The following is a 10,799-nucleotide window of genomic DNA, read 5'->3' on the forward strand; positions in this document are numbered from 1 at the left end:
GATCAGCACATTTAATTTCTAGTACTACTTTAAATATTGTGTTGATATGTTATATGCCTCTTAGATTTTCAGTGTGGACATTAGAGGTGACACTGAAATGGATTCAGTGAGATATGTTGCCTATCATTGTCGAACTCATGCTATTTTTTGTTTAGCTTTGATTGAACTTATGTGTGGTGATCATCATTTGTCCTCGTTAAATCAAGTTGTATTTTGATGAAGCTAAGTCCTTTATTGGTGGCAAGATTTGGCTGTTTTGGAAGAATTTTATGGACTGTTCACTTTCATCCTGACCTGATCAGTGCGCTGGTGCATGTTCAGATCTCTTTATCTTGTAGTCAGCCGTTATGCTTTTCCGTTGTGTATGCTATGTGCTCTAGAACTGGTAGTAGAAATTCGTGGGCTGTGATGGAGTTATTGGCAGATTCTATGTTGGATCCTTGGCTGGTTATTGGGAATTTTAATATTATTTCTCCTTCAGTGGAGCGTGTAGGTGGAGCTGCTCCTCATGCTTTTGATGGTTCAAAATTTACTTTGACCAATGGGAGAGTTTGCCAGTGCTTAAACAGAGCTGTAACTAATGTTGCTTGGTTAAATGCTTTTAATCTTACTCACTTGTCACACTTATGAAATGCGTAGATCTGATCGTTGATCTCTTTTCATTAATTGCACCAATGGAGGAACAATAGTGAAAAAGATTCCTTTCAAGTTTTTGAATATTTGGACTCGTTATGAGGATTTCTTGTATGTGGTTCGTGTAGCTTGGTTGCAGTCGGCTTTAGGCTTGGGAATGGGCCATTTCTTTTGTAAATTAATGGCTGTTAAAAGGAGGCTTAATAGTTGGAATTACCAAAAATTTGGGAATGTTTCTTGGAATGTAGTTTTGACTAACAGGAGCTTATTCGAACGGAGAAGGAATATGATCTTTCTAGAGATTTGGAATCCAAGATGAGGCTCAATGAGGCTAGGGCAATTTATGTAGGCATTTGGCGATTGAAGGTGAATTCTGGAGACAAAAATCGTCCATCAATTGGATGAAGTATGGTGATGCTAATACTGTCTTCTTTCATGCCTCAGTTAGGCAAAAGAGAAACTCAAATTGTATAGCACATATTAAAATTGATTCGGGTACTTGGTTGGAAACTTTGATCTTTTGGGTTAATGCTCCAAATAAACATTTGCATATAGGATTATTATCTTATCGTTGATACATACTGAGTTCTCAAGAAAAGATAGTGTCAATGTCAAAATTTAATTTGAACTATAATTTGATTTTGATATAAAACTTGTCAAGTGAGAGAATTCAGGGTTGTTACAATTCATTAAATACTTAAATATACATTATATACATATATAATAATTATAAGCTTTCCTTGGTAGTACTTCTATTGCTTGACTATTGGTTATATAATCTATGAGCATTCCTGTGAAGCCTTTCAATTAGTTGTGGTGATAAGTACACTGATGACTGTTATTTTGTTCTCAATTGTTCGGTCTTGTTTCTTTAGTAAAAAGATTACTTGTTTTGTCTCACATATGAGGGATGACTTAGGGGGAGTGGGAGAGCATTGTCTGAGTTAGAGTTCATGTTATTGGTTTCTTATGAAACTAAACGATTTACTTTCATTTACTATATGCGGCAACAAAAGCTTATAGTTGGACTAATGTATATATTTGTTGTAACTTTGCCCTCTATGGCACTTATTATTCGTGTCATTTTATCTTTAGGAGCTGGACAATTGGAGCAAACTAACAAAGAAGAGTTCTGATTTTTCTCTGTTCACATTGCTGATGGTTGAGAATAAAGGAAATGGAAGGGGGCATTTATGTTTATCTGGAAGCAAATATTGTATTTCATTCAATGCCTGGTACTTTGTGTTACTTTTACAGGTAGCAATGATACAGATTATAAAAGTAATTTTTGTTGAGTATCCAACTATTATGTTCTGTAAGGAATCATAGAGAGACATGTACAGCAGAGAATTTAAAAATTTTTATTCCTTTAGTAGATCGACCTTTGATTAAATCTAAGTGACAAAGAGTTGTTCAAGAAGATTACCTCAATCTATATAGATCTTTTCGAAATCAGTGGAGATTTGATGCAGAGGGGTAAAGTGATCCACGTAGTTGCACAAATGTCTGGCCTCTGATAGTAATCCACACGAACCTTCTCAACTAAAACCTTCTTAGGTCGAATTAGATTAGTGCTAGCTATTGCCAAGACACCTCCCACAAATTGATTGAGAAAAACCCTAGTTTTTGCCATGAAAAACTTGCCCTTTTTCGCTTATTTTCTTGGATGAATATTGAGTACTTTTTGTGACAGCCCCACCTCCCCCTAAAGCGAACCAGAGGGTTCGGCGGACCGCCTGCCCAGCTCTCGCCGGGACTCAGTCGTTCACTTCAATCCTCAATTAAAATCGAAATAAAACACAGGAATAAATATAATGACAATCCAAAACTTAATGCAAAACTTATATACATTGCTATCTCAAAAGGGAGTACAAACATCGAATATACAAAGGTTCTCAATTCACCATACATCCAGCCTGCCGAGCATTAGGGCGAGAACCATTACAAAACCAAAGAAACCAGTCTAGGCTAGACTCTACCGAGCTCTCGTCCTTGCTCGCCGTCCCCTGTTAAGGAAAACAAAACTAAAGGAATGAGCTAAAAGCTTAGTGAGGTTCTGAACACATAGGCAACAAGAAGTTCAATGCATTCATTACATATAACCAATAATTCAAGATACAAATACAAAATAAAGCGATAAAAACATTCATTAAAAGGATACGGGCTCACAGGAAGCCATATATTCGTTCGTTCGTTCGTTCTCCTGTCATTCCCCTTATTCCTCCGGTCAATTAAATAAAATGCATTTTTGGTAAATAAACCCCTCGTTCGTTCTTTCGTTTCGTTCACCCCCTCCTAGAAATTGGCCAGGCTCCACCAACCTACAAGGTAATACTCGAGTATACCAACGTTCACACCCAGGGTCACCATATCGCTCGACCGAGTCCGCTTTTGGCTCGAGTCGATCCGTAACGAAGGGCAGGGCCCAGTTCAGCCAAACGGCTTACATTCATGCGCAACTAATGTAGCAATCATTAAATCATTGAAAATTTCACGTTTCATTTAGGTCGAGCGCGGTAAAGTACACGCTCGCCTAGAAAACTCGTTTTGAAAATCCTTTAAAGCACTTAACACATTATCAAACAAGAACACAAGTCATAAAGTCAAGAAAAATATAGTAAACAAGGAACACTCACCTATATACGCAAAACAACGTGCAAAATATCCTTCCGGATATTATCTTTAGTCACAAAGAAAACCTAAGATTAAACAAGAAAGAATATTACAGCTCATCTAACACAAACAATTAGGTGAAATCAAAGAACTCGACAAATGATGAGTAGAACGTATAAAAGACTTTAAAGTGAAACGAGGACATTTGGACCCGTGGACAAAAATAACTAGGGTTTCATAGTTGAAACGTAAAACCCAACTCAAAAGGGTTATAAAATTTTCCAATGGAAACACTTGAACCAAAGACAAGTCGGAATCCAACTAGATAGGCTAAGAAATACTATTTTCGGGATCGTTTATATGGTTCAAAATCATCTCATATTCAAGTAGATATTATAGACTAAATGTCTTAATGAAATTAATGTAAAAAGGGAGGACAAAATACCCAAGAAAACCCTAAACCACTCCTTTTTATTTGGTAAGCGTAAGTAAACATTTGGAGTTTCCAATTGAAGAAGGATCATGTTTTAAGATGGAAAACGGTCATAGTATTTGCCAAACGAAAATATACAAATTCAAATAGAAACTTAGCCCTCGAGCGAAAATTTGGGCAGCACGCCCTTTGTATTTACCTATTTTTCCAGCCATTTATGGCTTCATTGTTTTCCTCAATCAATCCCAAAGTCACACACAATATCATCTCATTTCAATAGCCATTCCATAGGCTCAAAGTCATATAAGTACAAAAATCAAGCTAACAACATGTGCGGAAATGAAGTTTAACAAAAGACAGATTTGACGGGTTTCGCGTAACGGACACATCCGAAGCTACGCTTATCGGATTGGGATGCAATTTATACCGTTTCGAAACTAAGACAGAGGGATACAATTTTGATGAAGACCACTTAGTCCAAATTGTAGTGTAACCTAGTCAAATTCCCAATTCCCAGAACCAAGTTCCAACTAATCGGCTAATTAACCATACTACCTTTAAATGGCCATATCATAGGCTACCAAAGTCCTTTTAAGGCATTCTTGGAGGCGTTGAAAACCTAAGACAAAGACCTACAACTTTCATGAAGACCACTCAGTCCAGTTCTCACCCTAACTAGGCTAAATTTACTAAAACAACTCCAGATTTTCCAGTTCGAAATTCACTACAGAAATCCACTAGCAGTCCTGCTTTATTCACTCATATCTCAGCACACACAACTCCAATTAAGGTAATTCCAAAGCCATTTGAAAGCTAAGATACAGGGATATAATTCTTAAGAAGACATCATCAACCAATTCGGTAATATTCCTGGTCAAACTAACCACTTACAGAGGCTGATTTTCATTTTCGGACAGAAACAGGCAGCAGGGGTATTTCGGTCTTTTCACAGGCTACGTTGCTCCGATTGAGCTGAAATTTTGCAGGCAACGTCCATAACGCACAAAAATAATACTTCGTACAAAAATCACTTAATCACCAAAAGTTTATCGCACTAGCGGGTCCCACGTCCATAACGCACTTCAAATTTAACCCGAACTAACTTATACTAGAAAAATGGTTGGAAAAACTATATTCACTTATAAAGTGTCCAGAAAATTAATGTAGTAAAATAAAATAAGGAAAATGCATGAAAAGGAATAGAATTAAATGGTATAAATTAAGAAAAATTTTACGGGCTCTCATACTCTCTCCTCCTTAAAGAAATTTCGTCCTCGAAATTTTCCCTTTAATGGGATCCATCAAATCTAAAGTAACCAATGGCCTGTACCTTCTACGTTCTCAGAAGAAACGAGGGTCTTCATTCCAGTCCCTTCTCTATTTGACGGTCCAGGGTCGGTCTGGGTTGGCTGCTGGATTTCTTTCTTTTCACGCAATTGAACCGGGCAATTAGCAATCCGATGCTCGGCGCTCCCACAGCGTAGACATCTTCCCCCTTTTTTCCAACAACCCACTTCAATATGATTGGATTTTCTACAATAGCTACAAAATGGAAAAGGAATTGAGGTTTGATCTCTTCGTGAGATACCTCTCAGTGGTCCTTTTCCACTCGGGTCTCCTCCTGGAGTATCCTTCCTAAGTGTCTCCAAAATTTTCACACCACCCGCTCCACGACCCTTCTTAGCAAATGGCCTACCTTGCTTACCCTGTTCTGGCCTTTGACTCTCAAGAGATGCGCTCCTTTTCTTTGCATGGAAGGTCTTCACTTGTAGCCTTGCAATTTCTGTCCTTTGAGTTTTCTCTGGAACCCCCATAGAAGTAGTGCTTGGTGCCATTGCTAAGGCCTCCTAGGAAATTCCTTCGTATTTCATTTTTAGCTCTAAGTTCTTGTGCAAGAGCTCAATTTTTTCTGAATACTCGTGCTTCCATCGCCCTTCCCAGTATGCGGCTAGTTTCTTTTGGACTTCTATTTCGTCTCGAAGAACCACGATTTCCTTATACATCTCAACCCAATGTGCCATCTCACAGAATTGCTGGAACTCAGATGATAGCCTGTCGGACAAAACAATGGGTCATAATAAATTCTTAAATATAAGTGGCACTCTCGATCCGTGTTTTGTTCAGCTGTTGTTTCCCCTTTTTTCTCTTGACTCTTAGCCTCGTTTTGTTCCACGGCTATGACCATGTCCGCGACTACGTCTTCCTTCTATATATATATATATAGTTTTTCCCCTCCCTCTTTCTTTTCTTTTCAAAAGGGTACTTTAATGAATGAATGCAGTAAATTGACTAAAATAACAAAATCCAACATACCAAATACATAAATAAACATATCCGCACATAACACGCCATATCAAGAAGACAGATAAGCAAATACACAAATACATATCAAGTTGGCCAGATAACCATGTACACAAACACACATACTAACGTCAGGTGGTAGCAATATACGGGCGAATCAAAAGGAAAAGGTGAAGTCGTCCCAGTCTCAGCTAAGATAACCCCGTCCGGTCTTTCACGTCACTTACTATCCAAACTAGATGTCCATTGACCTCTCGTACTCATTCTAGCCAGACAAAGCCTGTTCATGTTTCCAAAATGCAAATCTCAAATACTTAACCCCGCCTCAACTCTGGAGTACTCGGGCACAAGAATCCGAAATAAGACAATTCACGTCTCGAGCTGGCCAGTCCCAAGAGTAAACTATCTACAATCGAAATTTCTCCCTGACGTACCTATCTACGGTCCTCAGATACCACGGAAAAGATTTAAGGCCTATAATATTTACAGTTCATAGCTTATGCTCGAACGAGCACTTAATCCTTCATATCTATTCACCACTCAGTCCAGGCTCACTTCACGTAGAGACCACGCGAAGTAGGCTCTGATACCAACTGTGACAGCCCCACCTCCTCCTAAGGCGAACCAGAGGGTTCGGCGAACCGCCTGCCCAGCTCTCGCCGGGACTCAGTCGTTCACTTCAGTCCTCAATTAAAATCGAAATAAAACATAGGAATAAATATAACGACAATCCAAAACTTAACGCAAAACTTATATACATTGCTATCTCAAAAGGGAGTACAAATATCGAATATACAAAGGTTCTCAATTCACCCTACATCCAGCCCGCCGAGCATTAGGGCGAGAACCATTACAAAACCAAAGAAACCAGTCTAGGCTAGACTCTACCGAACTCTTGTCCTTGCTCGCCGTTCCCTGTTAAGGAAAACAAAACTAAAGGAATGAGCTAAAAGCTCAGTGAGGTTCCGAACACATAGGCAACAAGAAGTTCAATGCATTCATTACATATAACCAATAATTCAAGATACAAATACAAAATAAAGCGATAAACACATTCATTAAAAAGATACGAGCTCACAGGAAACCATATATTCGTTCGTTCGTTCGTTCTCCTGTCATTCCCATTATTCCTCCGGTCAATTAAATAAAATGCATTTTTGGTAAATAAACCCCTCGTTCGTTCTTTCGTTTCGTTCACCCCCTCCTGGAAATTGGCCAGGCTCCACCAACCTACAAGGTAATACTCGAGTATACCAACGTTCACACCCAGGGTCACCATATCGCCCGACCGAATCCGCTTCTGGCTCGAGTCGATCGTTAACGAAGGGCAGGGCCCAATTCAGCCAAAAGGCTTACATCATGCACAACTAATATATCAATCATTAAATCGTTGAAAATTTCACGTTTCATTTAGGTCGAGCGCGATAAAGTACACGCTCGCCTAGAAAATTCGTTTTGGAAATCATTGGAAACACTTAACACATTATCAAACAATAACAACAAGTCATGAAGTCAAGGAGAATATAACAAATAAGGAACACTCACCTATGTACACAAAACAACCTGCAAAATATTCTTCCGAATATTATCCTTAGTCACCGAGAAAACCTAAGATTAAACGAGAAAGAATATGACAGCTCATCTAGCACAAACAATTAGGTGAAATCAAAGAAACTCAACAATTGATGAGTAGAACGTATAAAAGACTTTAAAGTGAAACGAGGACATTTGGACCCGTGGACAAGAATAATTAGGGTTTCGTAGACCAAACGTAAAACCAAACTAAAGACAAGTCGGAATCCAACTAGATAGGCTAAGAAATACTATTTTCGGAATCGTTTATATGGTTCAAAATCATCTCATATTCAAGTAGATATTATACACTAAAGGTCTTAATGAAATTCATGAAAAAAAAGGAGGTCAAAATACCCAAGAAAACCCTAAACCACTCCTCTTTATTTGGGTAAGAGTAAGTACACATTTGGAGTTTCCAATTGAAGAAGGATCATGTTTTAAGATGGAAAATGGTCATAGTATTTGCCAAACGAAAAATATACAAGTTCGAATAGAAACTTAGCCTTCGAGCGAAAATTTGGGCAGCACGCCCTTTGTATTTACCTATGTCCCAACCATTTAAGGCTTCTTGTTTTCCTCAATCAATCCCAACATTACACACAATATAAATAGCCACTCAATAGGCTCAATGTCATATGATTACCAAATGAAGTTAGGACATGCGCGAAAATGACGTTTAGGTTGGAAAACAAAAGGCAGATTTGTTGTTGCTTAGCGGAACTAACACAACTGAAGCGACACTAGTCGGATTCTGGTGCAATTTACACCGTTTTGAAGCTAAGAGAAAGGGCTACAATGTTGAAGAAGGCACTCAGTCCAGTTTGCAATGTATCTAGGTCAAATTTACCAAAACAACCCCAGATTTTCCAGTTCGCAGTTCAACTAGCAGTCCTGATTCATTCAATCATATCTCAGAACATACAACTCCAATTCAAGTGATTCCAAAACCATCTGAAATCTAAGATACCAGGCTATATTTCTTAAGAAGGCATCGACAACCAAATCAGTAGTATTCCCGGTCAAACTAACCAATTACAGAAGCGGATTATCAGTTTCGGACAGAAATAGGGCAGCAGGGGTATTTCGGTCGTTTCATATGATACATTGCTCCGATTGGGTTGAAATTTTGTAGGAAACTATAAAACATCATTCTTTACAACTTTTATGTTTTAACCCAATGATAATTCGGCCTCTAACTAGGAGAAACAGTACCGTAAAGAATTGGGGAAAAATGAAACCCTAATCTGGAATTTTTCGCAATTAGCTACAATTTACGCACAATAGCTTCATTCTAAGCTATCCAAAGTCATCATCCATGGCCACACAATATTAAACATATGAAAATAGAAAAATTCAAGAATAAATATAAAAGTCACCAATCTCAACTAAAAGTCATGAAATCTTTCACCAAATCACATCTTTGACTAACACAAGCTACCAATTTAACATTAGCAAGACCGAAGAATGAACTCCTTAGCTACTCACCTTGCAACTCAAGAGAAGAGCTAACTAAGCACCTTTGTTTCTCAAACCACTTCACCAACTACCTCAAGACCACTTAGCAAAGGGATTTTATGGAGTGATTTGAAGTTTTATCGGTTTGATTTGAAGATTGGAGCAAGATTATGAAGTAGGAAGTTGGAGGATTTTTTTCTTTTCTTGAGCAAGAGGTTCGGCCAAAGGGGAGCAAAATGTGATGAATTTTTGGTCAAATTTTGATTAAATGGTAAAGTAGGAAAGTTAGTCAAAGTCCAAGAATAAATGGCATGGTGACACTTGTCACCTTTTGGCCCTAAAGCTTATCCTTTTTCCCTCCAATGCTAATCCAACAATAATACAACTAAGTAACCTCTAATTACGTCTTATCACCTAGTACATTAATCCCGGTATACAAAACTTAACCTAATTGGCCGAATTTTATCAACTTACCGCACTACTGGGTTCCACAACCGGATACGCTCTTAATTTCTCAAAAACTAACCGATACTAGAAAAATCATCGAAAAACTATATTTACTCATACAAATTACCTCGAAAATTTTCCTAATAAAGAAAATGCAGAATAACATGCAATTAATTAACATAAAACCTAGAAAATAAGAAAATGTACGGGTTCTCACACCCTCTCCCCCTTAAAAGAATTTCGCCCTCGAAATTTTTACCTTCAGATGGCTCAGGAGTTTGTTGGTTGTCTACAGCATATACCCTTGCCGGTACTTTTGTTCGGTTCCCTCTTTCATTCACTTGTTTTGATTTAGTGCCCTCCAGTTGTTGGGTACCACTTTCACGTGACTGTTTCCTCGGACAGTTGCTAACCTGGTGGTCACCACTTCCGCAAATCAAACACTTCCGGCCTTTCCTCCAACAATCACTCTCAGTGTGATTGGCCTTTCCACAGTAGCCACAAGTCAAGGAAGAAGCCACTTGTTGGCTTTTTTGAAAAATCTCTCCATGGCCTACTTGACTTCCTTTTGTAGATCGTTCATCTAACGCCCCTATTGTCCATGGTGGGTGGGACAAAAAGTTCACTTTCTGCACTTTGGAAGGGACATCGATTCACTTGGTTCCTCAGTCACACTACCAGGTGTACCCTTGTTCCGATTTTGGGAGGCTTTTATCTGTGCTTTTGCATTCTCGATTCGTTGGGCTTTCTCAAGGGCTTCAGTAAATGTATTCACTTGAACCGCTGCTAGTGCTTTTTGAATTTCCAGAGTCAATCCCTATATAAATCGTCTTACCCTTCTCGATTCCGTGGCCACTAATTCGGAAGCAAACTTGGATAGTTTGGTGAATTTCGTTTCATATTCGGTCACACTTAAGGTTCCCTGGCGTAGTTCAATAAACTCATCCTCCCTCCTTTCTTGGACTAAAGGTGGAAGATACTTTTCATTAAATTCCTTTAGGAAGTTAGCCCATGTCCATACAGTTTGTTCTCTTTCCCACTTTGCCTTAATCACGTTCCACCATGCTCGGGCCAGTCCTTCAAATTGAAATACCGCAAAGTTCACTTGCCTTTGTTCAGTATAGTTCAAAACTGCAAAGATGTTGATCATGGCCTCCAGCTACTATTCGGCTATATCCGGATCAGACCCTCCAATGAATTTTGGTGGGGCAAACTTCTGAAACCTCTCAAGAGCCCGATCTTCTCCTATTTCAGGGTTCGGAGGTTGATTCACAGGTATTTGACCTTGTTGGTCCACCTACCTTGCTAAGATGTTTGTCATTTGTTGAATTGCTGTCGCCAT

The sequence above is a fragment of the Coffea arabica genome, chromosome 4e (assembly GCF_036785885.1).
Source record: "Coffea arabica cultivar ET-39 chromosome 4e, Coffea Arabica ET-39 HiFi, whole genome shotgun sequence".
In the NCBI taxonomy this organism is placed as follows: Eukaryota; Viridiplantae; Streptophyta; class Magnoliopsida; order Gentianales; family Rubiaceae; genus Coffea; species Coffea arabica.